Source organism: Stegodyphus dumicola, chromosome 7, assembly GCF_044657685.1.
Source record: "Stegodyphus dumicola isolate Sdum_Otavi_A_Nest chromosome 7, ASM4465768v1".
NCBI lineage: Eukaryota > Metazoa > Arthropoda > Arachnida > Araneae > Eresidae > Stegodyphus > Stegodyphus dumicola.
The window spans coordinates 48,524,023-48,547,540 of NC_140774.1; the positions used below are offsets into that span (position 1 = coordinate 48,524,023).

Here is a 23,518-nt window from a genome sequence, read left to right on the forward strand (position 1 = left end):
TTTCAGCCTATCAGCGGCCGAGCGGCAAAGACGCTGAACACTGGTAGTTCGGTCCGAGATTCCAATCCCGCGAACGGGCTGGTTGCATGGGCACTTTCGTGGTTTTCCCCATGTGTAATATGTATACGAGCCAGTTTCCCTTAGAAAGTTCTCCACGAAAGCATCCCTCCCTTTAGGTAGATAGCCCTCGTGCGCTTTACCATAATTGAATAATCCTAATCCATCCATGTTTCTAGTTGATTTTTGATATCTGTGAAGATCACCACCCTAGAAAGATGATATTCAGTGCAAGTGTTTGTTTATACCTATAGAAATGCCGGTCACTTTTGGAAGTGATCGTCTTAAGGAGATGGTCGCCAATCGTTTATGGGCTACTAGATGGTCCGACTCTGAGTAGGTTACACATTAGTGCATTGTAAAATGCATTAAATCCTCTCTAATACGATCATCTACGTTTCTAATTATTTTCGTCTTCGGTGGAAGTGGTCATCTTAAAGAGATAATGCTCGATACAAGTGTTAATTTCTACTCTGAGAAATTATTTTGGAAGAGGTCGCCATAAGAGGGTTCATTGCATATTAAATGTTTAAATCCAGATCGCGTGGTTATGGGATCCATTTTAATTAGATTTTAAAATTTTAGTAAAATAAAAAATATGAAAGGTTTCAGATTTTAAATTACGTCCAAAGGGGCCTTTTTTTAACATTTTGTGTGTTACCTTGATTTATTAAATATCATATTCTTCGCACTTAAACCATAAAATTCAGTTCAAGAGCAGTATCGCAAAATAATTTTAAATTGAGCACATTTTTAGAATTTCCGATTCACAGTCTCACGCGCTGGAGATAAAAAATTTTTTTCTGTACAACATTGCCATGGCTCGCTTTGAAATTCTTGAGTATTTAATCAAAAATTCGTTACAAAATATAAAATCGATAATAAAACAAATTCCAAATTTCAAATTTGGACTTCCAGTTGCCCATATTCGCAGTAGGATTACGTCATTCGAAACTCGATGGCTCTAGGTACCGTTGTTTTATCACAATATTTGGTGGCAACAGTTTGAAAAGTGAAACGGACATTCAGAGTCATTCGACGCAAAATGAAAACATTAGCCCCTCAGAGACTAATAATTTTGGACTAATAATTTTGAAATAAACCTCTTAATTTTAATAACTGTGGTATTCTTGTTTTACAACTTAAGTGCAAAATTAAACAAATGTTTCCTGTGCAGATGCGTTACTTTTAATTAAAATCAAATGAGGAAAAAAAAAAAAATTATGCGAAAATTAATGAGGTAAAAAATTTAGTCCTATTCTTATCGCAAACCGTAACTTGAAATTGCGTCTACAACTGTTTCTTATACCAAAGCTCAGGATGAATTAGTTTTCTGTTGTGCGTCAATAAATGTTTCACTAAACCGCAGCTTAAGGCTATAACTACATGCAGTGTGAGGAGAGTAATTACTAAAGACCTGACAATGACCGACGCTGGACAACCCGCCTCCCCCCCCTGGCGTCCATCGCGAAAGCTTCCCTCTCTAAACAACCCTCTATTTTTAACCTTAGAGAAGAAACTATGGAGGTAGGCTCCATGGAAGAAACAAGCAGCCAACACATCTTCTTGCTTCTACTCGCACATGTTTCCGGTCATCCGAAGTTACGGTTGTTGAGATAAAACTTTTATCACCCAGATTGGCGATCTTTCTAAACATGCCTTATATTTCCCATTGCAAACGAAGGGGGACATTTTTTTCGTTCCTTATTTTCCGGGGATATTCTTTCCGTTTCCCTTTTTTCCGGGTGACATTTTTTCCTACAACCATAATACGAGGGCCATCCAGGAAGTAGATTACGTTTCCGTCTGTGTCCGCTAGGGGCGGGGCTAGCGCGGCCATCTTGGGGTCAGAGCGTTGCGCAGCTCAGTCTGCATCTAGCCGTGCTAGTGAGAGGTTCGTGCTGTGCTCCGTTCAGATACTGTGACGGTTTGAAATGTCTGCGTTAATTGAAAATCCCGCGAGCTGCGAGGTGCGCTCAGTAATACGGTTTCTGACTGCAAAAAACTGTAAACCGATAGAAATCTATCGGCAGCTTCGTGAAGTGTATGGGGACAACATTATCACTGAAGGTGGAGTGCGTCAGTGGGTCATAAGATTTCAAAATGGCCGAACCAATGTTCACGACGAAGATCGAAGTGGGAGACCCAGCATAGTGACCGCCGAATTTCTCGAAAAAGTCGATGCTAAAGTCCGTGAAAATCGAAATTTCACAATAACGGAACTTTCTTTGAGTTTTCCACAAATTTCGCGAAGTTTGTTGCACGAAATCATCAGCGAAAAGCTTGGTTACCACAAGTTTTGTGCAAGATGGATTCCAAAAATCTTGACAGAGGACCACAAAAATCAGCGAATGGCTGCAGCGTTGAACTTTTTGGACGCTTACCATAAGGATGGTGACTCTTTACTCGATCGCATCGTTACTGGTGACGAAACATGGGTGAAACATGTGAACTGTGAAACGAAATTGCAATCAATGCAGTGGGGGCACACAAGTTCTCCCCAAAAACCCAAGAAATGCATGCAAACAATGTCGGCAAGGAAGATGATGGCGACTGTTTTTTGGGACAGAAAAGGTGTAATTTTGGTGGACTTCCTGGAAAGAGGCACTACAATAAACTCTCAAAGGTATTGCCAAACTCTCCAAAAACTCAGAAGAGCAATTCAAAACAAGCGCAGAGGAATGTTGAGCTCTAAGATCTTGTTGATTCACGACAACGCCCGGCCCCACACGGCAAATGTCACTCGTAAAGTTCTTGAATCTTTTAAGTGGGAGTTGTTTCCTCATCCGCCGTACAGTCCCGACCTGGCACCGAGCGACTTCCACCTATTCCCAGCAATGAAGAAGTGGCTGGCTATGCAGCGTTTTGATGACGACGCACAGCTGCAAGAAGAGGTAACGAAGTGGTTGAAGGCGCAGGCGGCCGAATTTTTCGACGAAGGAATTTCCAAGCTCGTACATCGCTACGATAAATGCCTTAATTTGTATGGTGACTATGTAGAAAAGTAGTATTTGAGTGTGGCTTTCATCTGTATATAATAAAATTTGTTTCCTATACTTTGTTTATTTTTTTATTCCAAAACGTAATCTACTTTCTGGATAGCCCTCGTATAATATATAGCTCGCGTGCTCCCGGGTTGAGGCTGGTTGTATAGCCTGTTTAGAGTTAACTTCGTGTACATTTTGTCCTCTGGGGGTCCGACAGAGCCACTCCTGATTTGGTTAAGCTTTCTTTCTTAAGAGGACGGTGGACTTTAAAAATTAGTTTTTCAAGTTTTTGTGTTTTCAACAAGAAATTTCACATATATACATATTATAATATCAGTTTATAAAATATATGTTCAAAATTTTAATTTATTTTAAATTAAAAATTTAAAAAAAATTAATTATTTTAATTAAAGATTAAAAATGCTCCTTGCGCTCTAATTTGCAATATGCTTTCCTAATTTTTCCTTTTAGTTAGTTATAAAGACTTAACTAAAGATTTTGTGAATCCGTTATTGAATATGATATATCAAAATTTTTAAAAAGAAATTTTGTGAACTTCCTTTTCAGAAAAAGATCATCTTTTGTTAAACATTATCACAAGTTTAAACTTCTTAATAACCTCATATCCAAAAATGCATACAGAGTTCTACTGTAACATATAACAAGATAGTTTCTTCCAAATATCATTCATTTTGAACTAAAAATGAGTCGCATGGAGCATTTTCAAGACATAGGAACTGCCAAAAAATTTGTTTTGTGAAAACGGAATTTAAAGATTTTCTTCAAACTCACCTTTAATACATGGTCATGAGAAACAGCAAATTAACTTTAAATATGAATCTGTAAGCACTAGATAACATTTTCGTATCATTTAACTATTTTTAATCTCATAATATTAAATATGACAAATATAAACATATCTCAAATTGGTATGTGATTCAAAGTTATAGGAAGAAACAATTTATGCATTATATCCAATGAAACTTTTAAAATTCACCCTCACCATATGTTTTAAATTCATTTGTCACATTTACATTATGGTTTAATGTTTTACAATATTTTTTACTACTTCTGTTTTTTCCCAAGCAGGTAAACTTCTCTTTTTGCTTTGGTTCAAGCGACGTTGATCCCGCTTTTTTGCAACGAATAGGGAAAACGAGTTTTTCCCTGCTCTACGCGTATAGCATTTACATAACCAAAGTTAAATTCATTAATAGTTGTCAACCCTGACATTTCTAGCCCTGATTTTTCTTTTTTTAAGAAATAAATACTTCTTTTGGGCAAATATATAAATTATAACTGTTGAAATACATTTTTTTCATATTTTCTCCAAAATTTAAAGGGCAAAGTTTACATTGTTTATACATTTTAAATGCTTGTAACTTTAAAAATTAGAATATTTGAATTCGGTTTTTTGCATACGATGTAGTTACGTATATAGAATATTATAAGAGCAAAAAATTAAATTCAATATTTTGGTTGATTTTTAGCTATTTTAAAGTCCACCGGCTCCTTAAGCTAGCAGTTTCTTGGTTCAGATCATTGTGAACAATTTCATTCCGAAAGAACCAAGGACCTCCTGCTATTTTCTGAGGAAGGTGTTTTGAAAGATTTGAAATTTATTGAGGTTAATTCACTCGAAGGCACTTGTTGGCACTCGAAGTCCAAGCTTTGTATTTTAAGTGATGTGCAACCTTTTGTGATCTGCAACCTTTCGTGACCTTGTCTTTGTGTTCATTTAAAGAAGAATTCTGAACAGGTGCATCCACACAAACAAGTGTCAGATAGAAGCTATTTTATCTAGGAAACATAGAGATAAGATCTTTTATCCGTCTTACTCCTCACTTCGAATTCTGAGGTTTCAAATCCGCGTGACTAATCCCGCTGAAACATTTTGTCCCGGCAACAATATAAAAAAATTCCTTTTCTTAGGAAACTGGAAACTCCCAGTTCAATGATATAGAAAAGAAATGTTGCCGTATCTTTTGGCACATAGAAGGATAGCGGAGAATGCACAACAGAAAACCATAAAAGATTATATCTATTTCAGGTTAGGTTCGGTTAATTAATTAAATTAAAGCAACTCTAGGGCTATTTCAGGGCTGAGAAAATTAAAATCTTCAAAATGTAAAAAATATCATCTTATTATTTTATTAAAATTACAGTTAATACCTGGAAATATTTTAAAACAGACTGATTTCAGGACAGGCCTTCAGATAGTCAAAATAAAGTCATATATTTGAAATGATTTTTCAAACTTGTAACGTTAAGTTTGAAACTTGTAACGTTAAGTTTGAAACTTGTAACGTTAAGTTTGTCTGCGCATTGTTTCTTCTGGATTTCTCTCTCATGAGGCTTGCAATACTATTTTCCCTGTAAAGAAATTGCAACAATTTATATTTTACAGAACGTGAAACACGTGCGATGAAAACAATAGCATCTCTCTTTGTAGTAATTAAAAAAAAAATATTCTGAAAACTTCAGACTGCAATTTCACACAACAAAGAAATTAAATACTGTTGCATACTTACGGGTTCGTAATAGATTGAATGCGCACATAACCAATGATAGCTTGATAAGATTTATTTTACAAAAAGAATCACTTACAGTTCTTGAACTTTCCACAAGAAAACTCGCACAGTTCTTCACAGTATTAAATACAATCAGTAGTTATGCTTCAAAATACTATGAACGTTAAACACAATGCAAGACGCGTCTAAAGAGCGAAGCTGACACGTATATCTCAATACTCCAAACTAACAACTACTATTTACTTTATCAGAAACATGAAACATTTTTATCTGATTTACGACATGAAACATTTTTATCTGATGATACCAAATTTACTAGAAGGCACATGAGGTCCAGAAACGGTTACTGTTGCATATGTAAATTAATTACAGCTATTCAGTTACAATACGCATCACAGTTATCCAGGGAACGCACTAAAATGTTTCCAAATGGTCGCCTTGTTTGGTGACTTTTGGCGATTTCTCGCCAAATTGGACTACAGTATTAGTAGTCAAAATCATCGTCAGCTTGTCGATATCTCGTAAATTTATCAGATAGCTATTTACTCAATGTTAAACAGACTTGCTCCTGTATTCTTACTTTTCCGGCAAAGTATCGCCTCTTCAGATTTCCATGTTACATTACACACATACACAAAACAAAAGGCAACAATGTCACATATAATTTCACTGGAACTACTGATATATGTACAAAATTCGTAACAATAATAAATCGCAAACATTTTCAAATACAGCAGGAACAATATAGTTTTATTATTCTAAAATTTTTAAGCCTTTTTTTTTTTTTCACCAGAGGTGGTATCAGCAAGGAGGTTAGAATAAATGGATTAAGCATGACTTCACAAAAATGAAGCCAAGGAAATCTGAGCAACCTGATTTCACGGCATATCATGGCCGTCATGTTGCGAAAGAATAAGACTATGAAACATACTGTTAAATACAATTACACTGACTTGGAAAGCAAATATCAACACACGCATGCTCAGAAAGGGGTTTTAGGCATAATTTGTATAAAATACCATTGAAACTTTCTTTGCTTAGTTTTTAACCATTTCTCTTATAGTTACCATATGTACATTTTCATGTACCTAGATTTTATTAAAGTTGAAACAGTTATTTGTAGTGCTTGTAATTTTTTTATAATAATACTTGTGATTTTTTTTATACATTTATGCTAAGTATTAAAACTAGAACAGGAGAATCATAAACGGTTAGTGATGAATAGCTAATATGTAGACACATTTAGAGTCGAAACAAAACCAACCAGAAGTTCGCGTATGGCAGCGGTCATGATAAATCGTGACGTCATACTATGACGTTTCATGGCTTCATTTTCATTGCATGGGACATACGGGGAAGGCTTACTCCATTATTCTAATCTCTTTGGCTATCATTTTTCAATCCTTACTTCTATGTCCAAATTGTTGCTACTTAATGCTATCAGGATGTATTATTCAAAAAAATTAAATAATGAAATAGCTATATGTATGTGTGTACAAATGTATGTTCTCCGCATTGTGGGAAACTGACAGCAGGTAATTACTTTTAACATGAGCTGCGCATAGTATTCTCTGACTTCTAAAAAAACAAGTGGTTTCTTTTCAGAAGAACTGAGCATCAATAAGAATTTACCTTCAAATATTTAAAAAAAAATCCGGAAGCTTTCAAATTTTATATTATGCCAAATGAAGCAGTTTTTTTTTTTTTTTTTTTTTTTTTTTTTTCATTTACACACACATACACATTTCGAGAGCGGCTTCGAAAGCATTTGGGCTAACAATATTTAAAAGCAATGTATATTTATAATTTCCGATAGACAGTGTTGGGCCGCTAGAGATAAACAGGTTTTATTCCGTACAGTGTTACCACTGCGCCCTTTGGAATCGTTGAGATTTTTAAATCAAGAATTCATGAAAGATTTACAAAATATGAAATAAGTAATAAAACAAATTCGAAATTAAAAATTCGAGCTTTCAGGTACCCATATTCGGGTAGAGGACTACGTTATTCAAAGTCTAATGGCTCTAGGTACCGCTGTTTTTTTTTTTTTTTCACAATGCGAGAAACACACATACATTCATGCAGATTTTTTCTTACTTAATTTATTTGAATGTAATATAGGGTAATAATATTTGGTGGAAACAATTTGAAAAGTGATACAATGCTTTTAGTGATTCGATGCAAAATGCCGTTTCGAGATTAGAGACTAATATAGCCCTTCTGGGCTAACGTCTCTTTGGGCTTTATAAAAAAAGGTTCAAAACATAAAATATCATACAAATATTTCTCTCACAATAGAGTTAACACTGTTGCTAATCACTAAATTACGGTTGAATAACTGAAAATCAACACAAACAGAATTTTAGTTAAAAAAGTTCTGGATTTTATTTTTGCATTTCACTTCGGAATGTCGTAAAAGCACAAGAATGTCAAAACATTAATAAATATATCCTTGTCTGAATAAACTTAAAAGACATGTATGTTTACACATAGACACACATATATAAAAGTATTCAACGTATCCACAAAAGTCTTTAACCGCCTTTTATTATTTTATTATTTTATTATTTTATTATTTTTGCAAGTGTTGGTAACAGACATACATTACAAAAAAATGCTGCAAAGATTAATGTTTTCTTCTTTGTAAATTTCAAAAAATTAATTTTGTATAAGATAAGAAATCTAACGTTTTAAAAGTTGTTCCGATAACAATAAAAGAAAATTTTGCACTTCTTATGTAATATAAATTTATTTTTGCAATCATTTGCAAAAATTTTGACTCTTTTAAGACAAAAATTGACCGAGATATTTCATAATAAAATAGGGAATCGTATTCAGGGACTCTACACAGATCCAAGAGCGAAAACTGAATTTGAGCGTAGCTAAAAATAAAATATAGTTTAGAAAATTTCATTGTTAAGAATTGTCACAAGCATTTATATGCAGGTTATTATGAAAAATATTGATCAATATAATTTTTCTTCAAGATAGAGACCTTATTCACATAATCGTATAGAATTCGTGTGAGGTAAACTTGAAACACATACGCTTGAATACTGGTCGACAGCCGATCGTAATATTATTTGAATAAGTTAAAAATTTTTAAATGCATGTATGAAGTGACTATCAAATTATAATTCTAAAGAAATAAAAGACTCGTGAAAAGATAAAAAAAAAGCATTTTTAGATTTTGAAAACTTATGCCAAAATTCCTTCCGATTACCAAATGTAACAAAATTGTAAATAAGTATTCGTAAGTAAATCCCAAAAGAATATTGCTGTGTGCGTACGGGTTCGTAAGAGATTGAATGCACAAGTCTGATAAAAAGTTAATAAAATTTATTCTTATCACAAGAAATATAACAAAACGCTAAATATTTCCTCAAAGATGTTCGTACAATATCGCAGTATAATCAGTAGCTATATTTTAAACTACTAAAACATTAAATAGAAAGCAATCCAAATTGCAGAGAAAGCTAATGCAGTCTCACCGCGAATTCCCTACAATAATCAACAACAGTTATCTAAAACTGAGCTAATCTAATCTAATGGTTCTGGCCATGGAGGTAGGAAGTAAAATGGAGTACCCCTAAACAGGTTTCTCCCGTACCCTGCTCTGAAGCACCGGCGATCCCTACGTGGTGACCAAAACATTGGGTCATTCAATGGGTTTTGACGCGAGCGGATGTAAATATTTTGTAATTACATCGTAAATATACATATAAATGTATATATTTTCCTTTTTCTACAAAATTTCAGAGTCCTAAGTATATGAAAACAACATATTTTTAAACAACATTTCATTCTGAACGGAATTAAATGCTATACGTTTCACAGAACAGTTTTCTCAGAATGGTTTCGTGAATTACATTAGAAAAAAAATTTAAGGTAATTCGATTTTATTCGGCTAAGGTACAAAAATTAAGATCAAAGTTTATTGTATTATTAATATTAAAATTATGCATTATTTCTTTCCTATTTATAGAGCTTCTTCCTAAAATACTTTCTTAAATATAACATAATTTTTTGGCTTCTGAGGCATCTTATAAATCGAAAAATGTAATTAATTTATAATTAATGCTCTATTCGGTCCATTTTAAATTAGAGAATTATTAGAAATTAGGGAAATACTTTAAATAGTACTTAACTTTCTCTGAACATTTCTGAAAGGGAATAAAATAAGGATTTTTTAAAAGTATTATTTAAAACTTGTAACTGAGTTATTATAAAATGTAAGGGGAATAATTCTTTTAATTATGCTTATCAGATTTTTTTTTACCATTAATTTCAACAATACATATACCAAAACTCTTTATGACTTTCTCAAGTGCGCATCTCATAGCATTTGCTTTACAATGCCTTTTAACAGATTGCTTTCCAGTACGAACAATTCTTGCTTAAATAGTTTTATAACGTGTTTGTCAACAGGATTTCAATTTATGTTTACAATTCAATATTAAGGTTATTATATATTTAGATAACATTTATAATCATTATAAATTAGATATATTTAATAATCTGATTTCTTCACAGTTGTTTGTAAATGAATAAATTCTTCATTTCAAATACATTTAAAAATAATTTAATGAATATTTATGTATTTTGTTAAAGGCAGATGCATGTTTTTTGCAAGCACATGCATAAATACCCATACATATTTCATATTTTTCATTTCCGGCATGTGCAAATCTTTGATTTCTGTGCATTCACTATATTTTATTTTTAATTAACCCAAATAAGTAAAACGTGTAAGCCCAAAGGGATTATTTTTCAGATATATAAAATTAAAATGATGAGTTTAAAATGAGCAACAGCAAAGCCTCTCTAAAAAATTTTAAAAGGTACATGTTACAATAATATATGGATGTGAAAAAAATTTATTTTGTTTAAAACATTTTGGCGTTTGGAACATAAAATAAAAGTAGCGATTACTCTATCAAGGGTATCGAAAGACGTATACAATTTTAAAGGTACCGTAAGGTATTTTTAATTCTTTAAGCATAACATTTTTGTTAAAATCTATATTTTTGTAGTTCAACAGCTTAGAATTTTATAAAACAAATTCATAATCAAAATCGCTGTTGTTAGTAATCGAAAAATAACCAAGATGTAATTTTTGCGTAAATGTCACTAAACTATACAAATTGCGGTACTATTCGGTTTCGAGGGCTGTAAAAAATCGCCAAACTATTGTTGATGCCAATGCTGCCAAAAATAATTGCGGCAACCCTAATAATTGAGACAAGAAAGGAAGTATAATAGTAAATAACTATCTAAGATTGATGTTTTAATTTAGATGAAAGGTTAATTTTATATAATACTTTTTTATTATTATAATTTATATGAAAAAGGCTAAACATGACTGAATGGAAGCATAAGGGTAAATAACTATTTCAGATCATTATTATAATTTATATAAAAATTGCTAAACATAACTGAATGGATGCCTGCATCGCTATTTCGCTACCGACTTATCGCTAAAGCATAATTTTATCTCGTTGGTTGTTCAAACGTAATTTTCTGTAATGAATGATGCCTTTTCTTTGAAAATATTCTCGGTAAAGTGCAGAATCGCTCACTTATTTATTTGCCGCTTTTTACAAGGGTAAAAACAATTGGATTTTGGTCAATTTTCTTTTACTTTTTAAGTGAAAATAGGTCGATGTGTACATAGATAAAGTCAAGGGCTGTGCGCAGTGCCATTTTTGTGCAATTCTAAGATTTTTTTAAGTGAAAATAGGTCAATGTGGATACCGAGTATGTGCAATTCTTAAAAACGCGTCAAGCAGTGGGTGATTCTGCACTTTACCCAAAATTCTATTGCCGACTTTTTGTCATGGGGAATTCCCAAATTGTTAAATCCATAGGATATCAAAAAAGGATTTAAAAATTAAACTAGTATTTCAATGGCGTCTTAAGAAATATAGAACTAATTAAACTTACGCAATCTGAAATCAGCGCGTGCGCTAGATTTGGCGCACTGTTAAATGGGCTCGTTTGCTAGATTTGCCGCTTTTGCGCGTACATTTAAGCTGCAATTTTTTTACGGCCCTCGAAACCGAATAGTACCCAAATTGCTATTATCTAATCACACTATAAATGTTTCTTTCATGTGAAAGTGTCCCTTTTTCGATTTGTATGGAACTGTCGTGTGTCGAAATACTATCAGAACACTGTCAAGCGAGCTCCTGAATGTAAACATAGAACATCCCATCTGGTGACCGAAGCTTGGCCACTCCTTCCTTTCTTACCTCCATGGTAGAAACCATGGAGGTAGGAAGTAAGATGGAGTCGCCCTAAACAAGTTTCTCCGTACCCTGCTCTGAAGCACCGGCGATCCCTACGTGGTGACCAAAACATTGGGTCATTTACCATTGAGTTCTATGGGATTTGACGCGTTCGGGTGTAAATATTTTGTAATTACGTCGCAAATATACATATAAATGTATATATTTTCTTTTTCTACAACACTTCAGAGTCCTAAGTATGTGAAAACAACATATTTTTAAACAACATTTCATTCTGAACGGAATTAAATGCTATACTTTTCACAGGACAGTTTTCTCAGAATGGTTTAATTTGAATGAAATATTTTTACAAGTTTTCGTTAATTACATTAGAAAAAAAATTAAGGTAATTCGATTATATTCGGGTAAGGTACAAAAAGTGTCGAAATACTATCAGAACACTGTCAAGCGAGCTCCTGAATGTAAACATAGAACATCCCATCTGGTGACCGAAGCTTGGCAACTCCTTCCTTTCTTACCTCCATGGTAGAAACCATGGAGGTAGGAAGTAAGATGGAGTCGCCCTAAACAAGTTTCTCCGTACCCTGCTCTGAAGCACCGGCGATCCCTACGTGGTGACCAAAACATTGGGTCATTTACCATTGAGTTCTATGGGATTTGACGCGTTCGGGTGTAAATATTTTGTAATTACGTCGCAAATATACATATAAATGTATATATTTTCTTTTTCTACAACACTTCAGAGTCCTAAGTATGTGAAAACAACATATTTTTAAACAACATTTCATTCTGAACGGAATTAAATGCTATACTTTTCACAGGACAGTTTTCTCAGAATGGTTTAATTTGAATGAAATATTTTTACAAGTTTTCGTTAATTACATTAGAAAAAATAATTAAGGTAATTCGATTATATTCGGGTAAGGTACAAAAATTAAGATCAAAGTTTATTGTATTATTAATATTAAAATTATGCATTATTTCTTTTCTATTTATAGAGCTTCTTCCTAAAATACTTTCTTAAATATGACATGATTTTTTTGCTTCTTTTAAATCGAAAAATGTAAGTCAATTTATAATTAATGCTCTATTCGGTTCATTTTAAATTAGAGAATTATTAGGAATTAGCGAAATACTTTAAATAAGTATTTCGCGAATTCCTAATAATTAAATAGTATTTGACTTTCTCTGAACATTTCTGAAAGGGAATAAAATATTTTTTTTTAACTATTATTTAAAACTTGTAACTGAGTTATTATAAAATGTACAGGGAATAATTCTTTTAATTATACTTATCAGATTTTTTTCCCCCTTCATTTCAACAATACATATTCCAAAACTCTTTATTACGTTCTTAAGTGCGCATCTCATAGCATTTGCTGTACAATACCTTTTAACAGATTGCTTTCCAATACGAACAATTCTTGCTTAAATAGTTTTATAACGTATTTGTCAACAGGATTTCAATTTATGTTTACAATTCAATATTAAGGTTATTATAAATTTAGATAACATTTATAATCATTATAAATTAGATACATTTAATCATTAGATTTCTTCACAGTACTTTCACAGTTGTTTATAAGTGAATAAATTCTTCATTTCAAATACATTTATAAATAATTTAATGAATATTTAAGTATTTTGTCAAAGGCAGATACATGCTTTTTGCAAGCACATGCATAAATACCCATACGTATTTCCTATTTATCATTTCCGGCATGTGCAAATCTTTAATTTCTGTGCATTCACTATATTTTTCGTGTAAAGTAATTTACACTAATTTAACATACACCCGAAAGTTTTACATAAAAAATATATATGAATATAATTTGAATGAAAATTATAAGTATTATTTTTAATACCCACTCAAAGGTCAGTTTTTCTTCAAAATTCCTCCACGATGGCATCTCTCTCTTTAAGCAGATAGCCCTTGCATGCGTTACTCTATTTAATAAAAACTTAATCTGACCTATGTGCCTAATTACAAATATTTTAACATACATAATTTTATATTTACATTTAGCCATCAAGTTTCAACCTTTTCAAATCTTCTAGAAAATAAATTTTGGCAGATCTCTTTTAGCAATTTTCTTAAAATCTATATTTTTGTAGTGCAACAGCTTATAATTTTATAAAACAAATTCATAATCAAAATCGCTGTTGTTAGTTATCGAAAAATAACCAAGATGTGATTTTTGCGTAAATGTCAGTAAACTATACAAATTGCTATTATCCATCACACTATGAATGTTTCTTTCATGCGAGAGTGTCCCTTTTTCGATTTCTATGGAACTGTCGTGTGTCGAAATACTGTCAGAATCTTGTCAAGCGAGCTTCTGAATGTAAACAAAGAACACCCCGTCTGGTGACCCATGCTTCAAAGCAGTGCTTCACTTCTAGCGCGGAATGGCCCCTCCTCCCTTTCCTACCTCCATGGTAGAAACAGGGGGGAGTACGCTGCCCTTTCTTCGAGCCTAACGTGGTTTCACGTTCTGTTCATGTCTAGAAGGGGTTGTCCCACTAATACTTACGGTGAGGCAGAAATTCTATCCACAGATAGGTCCTAAAAAGGAACTAGGAAGAAGCTGCAGTTTCTGTCACCATGAAGGATCGAGATTCCCCCTTGTTTGGAAACAAAAACTTAAAAAGATAAGCTCAGTTTATTAGGCAGAGTTGTATGCCTTAATCTCATTTATAGAATGAGCTAAACATCACTGTCCAAACTCTTCGATTAATACGGATTTGCTTCAAGTCTAGCCGCACTAACTAGCCAGCACAGCAGCAGTCAATGATCAATTAGTTTAAACAAATAATGTTTCAGATGTCACTAAAAACCTTTTTTTAGCTGCGTTCCTGCACACTTGGGGGTCAGAAGTAATGAGAACGCAGCTCAGACACCTAAGGATTCTGCTAGGGATGGCGCTAGGCATATTGCCGCTCGGTGCAGTTTCTGCGTGTCCAAAATTTTGTTGCCGAATGTCTCTCTAAAGTCTAAAAATTTTGTCCCTTTCAAATTTTTCTCTTTATTGCCTTTCCTAAATGAAAAAAAAATGCCATCCTAAATTTTGCTGCTTGATGTTTCTCCAAATTCAAAAATCTTTACCGCCCCTAAATTCTGCCACCCAGTGCAGTCTCACCATTTGCTTTCTCTGCAGTACTTCTTGGATGTTGCCAGCCCTATACGCAATACTGAGCATCCACTCTCTCACATTAAGCAAGTTACAGCCCAATACATTCTCACCAAATAGCAAGAACGTTGGGACGCTGCATCAACAGACAGGAACATACATCGGCTTCTCGCTAACATAACTACCAGTCTACAAAGTGCTACGGTCACTCTGATATAGTATCTAACATGACGCAATCTATTTCAGGCATGCGTGTATAGATATAGACCCAGGAACACAGATAGGTGTTAATATTATATGAGAAAGGTACCTTGGAATATTGACTCTTCCAATGTCAGTTCAGGGCTGTTCTCAAGGCGCGAGTCCTTCCTTGATAATAGAAACTGTTAATTCAGTTTATAATGCAACCCGTATAACTCTATGGTGAACGAGCGAACAGTACTGCAGATTGTAGGACTCCCTGAGTTCAAACAATGATTAAATTTGCGTCATATATTCGTAATAAATTTGTAACAATAACCTTTATTGCACATTATGACTCTATTCCTGTAACATGAACTCAAATGCATTTACATATAATTCAGTCTCTAATTACTGCTATGTAGTTTGCTATTTTATTGCAGAGTTTTAATGTATGTCCTTTGATATTTCTAGCTTACATAATAGTTAGATTCATTTATTTATTTACTTTGAATACGCTACTGATTGGTGTAGTGGTTGGAGTTACTAGTTGCAGTTCGGTTGATCCGGATTCGAATCTTGAAAAAGGCTTGGTTGCTGTAAATATCAATGCAGTATGGGAAAAATTAAAAGACCTGAAGATCCTAAAGTCCTCTCGAGTGCCTTGGTGGTGGAAAAAGAAGGATGGGAGACCTCTGGATCCGTTCGAGGAATTCTTTCTAAAAATTGGGATAGAGCTTAGCAAAGTTTTACTGTAACTTATAAGGTGTCTGAAATCTATACCAAAGATAAACACAGTGCTGTGGTTTTCGCCACGATAAAATTCTTGGTCTTGTTATGAGGTCCCCGTCCCCCAGAGAAGTGAGAAAAGCTGCAACAACTTTTAAATTTTTGTTTGGGATTAGACTCGGCGCTATCCTTGTCGCCTAGTACAAACTCTGGCTCTGTCGCTGGCCTTGTGTGAATAAGCATAACTATGTAACATGTACTCTAGTAGTCTGAATGTCTATTGAATTATTTATTAAATTGGGTTGTAATATTTCGTAGACTGCATTGTAAAAAGTACAATAATGCGCTGTTGTTATAAGGTATCTTGGTAATCTTCACGATCAACACATTTTGCTCAAACAAAATCTGTGCTGTGATATTTGTAAATATTTCTCTGTTTATTCGCCCACCAGCGGCCGAGCGGTAAAGTCGCTGAACACTGGTAGTTCGGTCCGAGTTTCGAATCCCGCGAACTGGGAGGCTGCATGGGTGTTTTCGTGGTTTTCCCCATGTGTAACGTGTATACGAGCCAGTTTCCCTTAGAAAGTCCTCCACGAAAGCATCCCTCCCCTTAGGCAGATAGCCCTAGTGTGTTTTGCCGTAATTAAATACACCAAAAATTCTCTGTTTATTCTTTTAACTACGGCTATAAACACCGTAGACACTTGTACTCTGTCTAGTTCTGAAAGCACACGTATTTGTCCGTAAAAGTAATCTAACCAAGAAATTAATAAATACCTCATCATAGGCAAAGTTAATTATGATTTCTGTCCAGGATTACAAAAGACTCATCACAAAAGTTAAAGTCCGTGTAAAAAATGTGTGACTGCACACTTACTGGAGTGGTTGCCAAAATTGTTCATAAAATCCAACGACCTGACTTGCAATTTATTTTGAACTTGATCTGAAATCATTTTGAACTTGATCAATTTATTTTGAACTCTGATTGAATCTGAGCAATTTATTTTGAACGCTCATACATAATCTTATATGAAAAATATAAGAAAAATCTGCTTACCAAGTATGAATGAGAAGTTTCACTTCATTCGCTTACACGTGTTATGAATCCATCAGTACGTTCTCAGTTTGAAACAACCCCTTGCATAGACATTTTTTTGCATCCTTGGAATAGGTTTCTTTGTTAGTTTTCCAGCATCCAACAACTAAATAAAAATAGTATTTACAAGGAATAGCAAATCTTCCGAGGCACTAGATCGCGGCTCTGAGAAGCAAAAGAAGGTGAAAAGAAACTTCCCGAAATAAAATAAATTTGACAGGGAAAAAAAAAAAAAAAAAAAATGCATCGCTTTTTAAATATTTAATCTTTTGTGTTATCCAAATGACCATTTCCTGTTTCAAAATTCATACGGTTAGGATAGTAATTTGAATTAACGTAATTATTTGCGATTTTATTTGCTACTGTGATGATTAATGTACAACGGACAATTTGAAAACGATTAAATTATTACACACAAAACGTATTTAAAAATAATTAAATAACTGATTGATGTAGGAGCGTGTTATTCCACAACTTCCGTTTAAAAATGTAATTACGTTTCAAAAATAAAACCGCTGTTTATCGCGACCGAGTCACATTTTAAGAAATAAGAATTTGGCATGTGGCTCACCAGCAGCGGTAAGGGCTCGGCCAGCCTCAGTTTAGCCATGCGTGTTATGTTAATGTTCAAAATGCTATCAACTTAAATGAATTGCATAATTTCATACTAAAACAGAGCTGACTGAATTGTTAGAATTCGAAACGTTTATCATGCAAAACGTCGAAAGATCCACTTTCTATATTATTTATCGATATTTTTCATTATGCCAGAAGAAACGGATTTATAATCTGTGAAATATATATGTGAGAATTACTGGTCAGAAATCACAACTCTATCTTTCACAGAACCGATCGTTTGCTAAACTTTTAAACGAGTGTTCCTTGGAATAATTGTTTTGCAGATTAATTGTTTTGGAATGGTGGCTATGAAAAGAAAGTTTCAATTTTAGAAATGTACAAGGCTATTTAGAAAAAAAATCATCCGATAAAAATTTTTACAATTTTAAAAATGAAAAACCCAGAACTATAAATAATACACGAATGTAAGGAAAAAATGTCAAATCTTACTTATATATGTTTAACAGAAATTTCTTTAGTTATACATATAATGTCAGGGCGATGAAGAAATTTTCGCCAAATACATTCTAATATGTTAATGGTAACTGTTTCTAAAGAAAGAAAAATCAGTTTTTTTTTTTTTTCTTTTTTTTAAAAAGTTCGTTTAGGCATGAAAGCTTACGTGATACAAACACTTGAGCTTTCACATACCCCGAAAGGAAGATGTCAAAGGGGGTAATACCTACAGAATTAAGATTGGTTTATACGGATTACGGCAAAGCCTCGAGTGCTATCTGCCTAAGAGAAGAGACGCCTTTGTGGAGGACTTTTTAAGGGGAAACTCATTCGTATGCATGTTACATATGGAGAAAAACACGAAAACGTCTAAACGTCAATGCAGCCAGCCTGTTTGCGGGATTCGAATCTCGGACTGAGCTACCAGTGTTCAGCTATTTTATCGCTCGGCTGCTGGTGGGCCTACTACATGAAAAGGCCAGCTGTTTAAAATCAAATCATCTGGTCTAATGCAGTTTTGCCAGATCGCATGTTTTCTGCAAATTTGCTACGTTTGACAAACCTGTACCATCAAAATTTATATATAGGCGGTTTTGCGAATTTTCTGCCGTTTCATCTTTTCCTTACAATGTTTTTTGCTAATTCAAAATTTTCATAATATAGCATACAATTCATTTATTTTACTATTATGCATGTCTTAAAATTAATTTATAATAAAACATAATAATTTTTTAGGCTTACCTCAAAGTTGGTAACTGCCAATCCTGCTTTTAGCCCATGAGTGCACGTGCATTCATTTTTCATAACTAGTAGCTAGTATTTTCATGTGTTTTTCTGATTACTTGTTTTAATATTTTGGGGATCTATGAACAGGTTTCCAAAGTTTAAGTCAGATCATGGCTACCGTGTTACCTAAAGTATGAATTATGAGTAATAAGAAGTTCAGCCGCACCTTTCAAAATACTTGCTTAAAATACCCATGTTTGAGAAATGGCTAATCGGAATGAAAACAGAAAGAGAGAAGCTTATAGCAAATTACATAAATGTGAATTCAGAGCAACTAAAACTGATTTAATGCAGCGCAGTACTTCTTTAGAGCATAATCAAAATATAATTTTTGAAAACAGATGGTTACCTTGGAGTGTGCTCACTGTGTTTGTTCTATAATATAATTTTATTTCAAATGCTACATGATTAATTTTAAAATGAAAAATTTTAGAATAATTGACACATATAGTAAAAAAAAAAATATATATAATTACAATTTTAAAAGCTGATATATGAATATTTGCTCATAAGTGAAATAACTAACTCATTCTACCTGCAAATTAAAAAACTTGAAATTCTTCCTCCATATAATATTGCTAGAAATTGAAGTAACTGAAAATCAAAGCAACACCAGATTTCTAAATAACAGCACAAACAAATTTAGCAGAGAAAGATGGTAGCTTTTATTAGCAATCAGAGTTTAATGAAGTGATATGAGTTCAACAATTAGAAAGCAATAATTAATTAAAAACACTAGCAACTAAAGCAAAACAGGAAACAATGAATAAAAAATAAACCCCCAAAACACAAAAAATTAATACATTAAACGTTTATAATCCAAATGTTAGAAAGCATCTAACAACGAATATGAATGTACTAACCAAAAAAATAAAACCAAAATTTACTATAAATTAATTAAAAGAAGAAACTGAGATTTGAATAATGAAAAATTAGCAAACTAGTTTTAAAATATCCTTCAAAACGGGCGTAATGTATATGTAATATGACAATCAAGAATAGACTGCAATCTGTAAACCCTCGGAAATTTAATTTATGATGACGTCAGAAGTCATGTGAGCTTACGAATCTATGACGGCACAAAAATTAAGTAATCTTTGACGTCATGTTCTACTTTTGGCGAATTTTCAATTCTGCACTTGCTACTTTAGTTCAAAGATTTCTGTCAATACTGGTTCAATGAAACCAATTCGAATTGTGAAAATGAAAAAATCAAGGGAAGTATGACTGAGAGTACTGAAATCCAGATTCCGAGGATGTAGGACGTGCTTCTGACGCGCTCCCGCTAACGCAGCCGATTTCTGGGGATTTTAGCGGTAATAATCAGAATAATATCATGGATATATCGAATATTGAGAGTGATGTGAATGTGAACAGTGTGGATACTTGTGCGGAGACTTCACATGTGCAATTGGATAATAAAACAAAGCTGATTGTTTCTTTCTACGAGCTGAAGCAGCAATATGAAGAAATTCAACGGCAAAAGAGATTCATGAAGCGAATTTCAACGCCGCTGGACTCTAATGGATACGAGCAACTTGACTGATCGGGCAAAACATTATTTTTCAAAATTAATGAACTTGCTAATAGCCTTGATGTACAAATTTTCCACCTTCCCCCGGCCAGGGATAACTTTATGAAAATGATCGAGCAGAAAAAGCTAGATAAAATCAACGAAACTAAAGAGAAAGAAGCTCTCCGTAAGAAGAAATTAAATAAAGCTATTAGCGTAGGCAAGCCCAAATTAGCGCGTAAGAGTAAAGGGCAAAGTATTGATGAGGGCGGATTCATTACCCCCGCTTCTCGTAAGCAAGGTAAACCCGTTGTAAATTCTGAAAGTGACTATTCTGATGTTGAAATTGTGTGTATTGAATCTAATGTGAATTCTAATGTTAAAGTCAATAAGAGTAGTGAATCAAGTGCAAATGCTAGTGAAAATGTAATATTAAACGAAATTAGCAATGAAAGTAATTCTGATAATGCTTCAAAATTCAATATGGCCGCCAAAATGGCGCGCAGTAGCAACATTTCAACCGAAAAATCGGAGGTTACTATGGTCACCAAGAAAATGTCAAATGTGAACCTTACAAAAAACAAGTATGAAGCTATCAAAAGCCCCGTTCACAAGCAACGCTCCTTCGCACAGCTGCCGTTAGCAAGGGGAGAAAAAGGAGACATGAAAGAGTTTCGTCTTTAGGACCCGTTCAGAAGACCACCGTCTTCCTTCCCCTTTACACCTAAGCTTCTGTGAACAATCATGTCACCGAATTGGCAGATTTCTAATACTGTTTACACATTTTTAACGCTGTTTACTGTTGTTAATTTTGTAATCTGTACTTTCGCAACTGGTACCTGAAATTTCGTAATGGTTCCTAAAAAACATATGCTTTTTAATTATTATTATTATTATTATTATTATTTTATAAGCTTTTATTTAGTTCACTCTTGGTGCTTGTCGCTATGTTTAAAAGATGGTCATGAACTTTTAAACTGCTCCCCGATAAGATATAGTACTCAAACTTTGTACATACACTGCTTGTGGATGTGGTGTCACGCTTTTGATTTTTAGAGGATTAGATTTTTTTAAAATTTAAAGTTGAAACGACTTTCTGCGAATATTAACAAATAAACTGAGAATCTCAGAATATTACAGTTTGCACCATAACACACTGTGGAAGAAAAAAAAAATTAAATGAAATTTTTAGCGTAATTTTTTTTAAAAATATTTTGGGAGAATTTTTGTAAATCGTTCATATTTTTAGACTTTTTGACGCCCATTAGTTTTAAAATTTCATATCTAAAAATATATAGGTTACAAACTTCCGTCATTTTCATAGCTTACAAAACAAACTTTTCGCATTTAAAAAAATGATAAAGGAAATTAATTGGATGATTTTTTTACTTTTTTGAAAGATATGCAATGAAGCAGAATGGGAAATATTGGTTCTTCTTGGGCATCAATTCGAAACATCGTTTTCAAAGTAATAATCTCATTATACCACACTATTTTTATGACATTATTTATGCTATATAAGTTGTTATTGTTGCCAGTTGTTAGTTCAGCGCGAGATTGGAGATATTTCTGAGTTAACTTTCTCTTAAGATGCGTTTTGCATTCCGTCGTGTTTAACGTTCTTATTAGATTGAAGCATAACTACTGATTATACTTAGTGATATTCTAAACACTTGTACGAGTATTTCTGTGGAAAATTCCAGAACTTTGAAGTGTTTATGTTGATAAAATAAATTTAATTAAGCTATCATCGGATTTGAGTGCAATGACAATCATTTACGAACTATTATCAATCTATTACAAACCCGTACGCACGCAACAATATTATAATTAATTAATGTATTAAAGTTGTTTTGAACGTGTTTTACAAAACAAAAACAGGTAAAGAAAAATTCTGCTTGCGTTTTATGAGTTTTTGCAATTTTTCTGGCCACATAAGGTTTTAAAAAAGGGTTTGTAGTTTATGTTTATATCTATCAATTGAATAAATAGCACTAGGTTTGATTTATATACATATGTGTGTATTGAAATTCAATAACAAAATTTTAAAGTTTTGAAATGATTAAATGTCTATTTAGACAGTTTGTATTCTTTAAACTGCAAATGCAAACTGAGAAACCTTTTGCATTTTTTTCAATAAATCCTTTTCCTTAAAGTCCGAAAACATATACAGGTATGGACTAAATTTTTTATTATTTTTACTGCTTACTTAAAATTATATACTTTATAGAAACAAGGATGGGTTTTGCAAAATACTGAAAGGAAAAATTATTTGAAATGAAAATGAGACTGAGATCATGTTTGTTTTAAAGATTTTAGATAAAAGTGTATTTTTTTCCCCTCAGAAACTAATTCATTAATTGCAAAATCATTCCTTGAAGTTATTAAGAACACTCTAATAAATGCAATAAAAACTGGGGAGAGACATTGAAAATTGTAGGAGAAGAAAAACATTTTAATTGTAAAAGTTTTCTTCAAAAATTTAAATTAAAAAAAATACTAGCAAAAACTTTTTTTTCAGCTTAAAATTATTTTGTCTCACAAAACCATTTAATAATATTCATAAAAAGTAGATGAAAATGCTTAAATTTAAAAAAAAAATCATTCAAAAGATACCGAGTCCCTTGTTGCGTTGAAGCCGATATTCACTTGTCTTAACTTTTGTTTTAATTTGAATGATATTTCTGGAATACCTAGCATCAGGTAACCTTGCCTGTATTTGTCTATAATTTCCGTATCTTGTACAGTTCTATCTAATTTTTGGGGGCATGCTATCATATCCACAGACATCTATCAGCGCGATTGTTTCGCTGACAAGTCCAGCGAGCAGTAACTAAAATTAAGTGAACCGTGCAGTATAGTACGGAATATCTCCCCATTTGCCCTGCTCCCGAGAGGTAAGGAACATTCAACCTCCAAGTTCTACCTCCAATTCGGTGAGGCAGTTGATGCTTGTTCTATGTGAACGGGACACGTTGGAAGAACCGGTTTAAGCTACCGGTCGAATCTGCTCTTGTGAACGGGGCTAAAGAGTCTTTGTTAGGCTCGAAGAAAGAGCAGCGTACCCCCCCCCCTCTGTTTCTACCCCTGGAGGTAAACATGACGGTAGGAAAGGAAGGAGTGGCCAACCGGCACTCGAAGCTTCGGTCAACAGATGGGGTGTTCTTTGCTTACATTCAGAAGCTC

General features: G+C 33.3%; 1 long non-coding RNA gene across 12 annotated transcripts in view; it reads right to left on the reverse strand.

The window, feature by feature from the left end:
- Positions 1-23,518, reverse strand: part of LOC118195471 (uncharacterized) — a 149,580-nt gene that overhangs the window by 71,257 nt on the left and 54,805 nt on the right. For 3 of the 12 annotated variants that reach the window (XR_015041989.1, XR_015041990.1, XR_015041986.1), the window contains one exon: positions 16,921-17,065. The exons of 4 other annotated variants lie outside the window; for them this stretch is intronic. This is a non-coding gene — a long non-coding RNA (uncharacterized LOC118195471). Of the gene's footprint in view, positions 1-5,216; positions 5,418-13,692; positions 13,771-16,920; positions 17,066-18,774; positions 18,946-23,518 lie in introns of all 12 variants that reach the window. 5 more of the 12 variants (XR_015041992.1, XR_015041991.1, XR_015041987.1 and 2 more) reach the window with 5 other exon arrangements.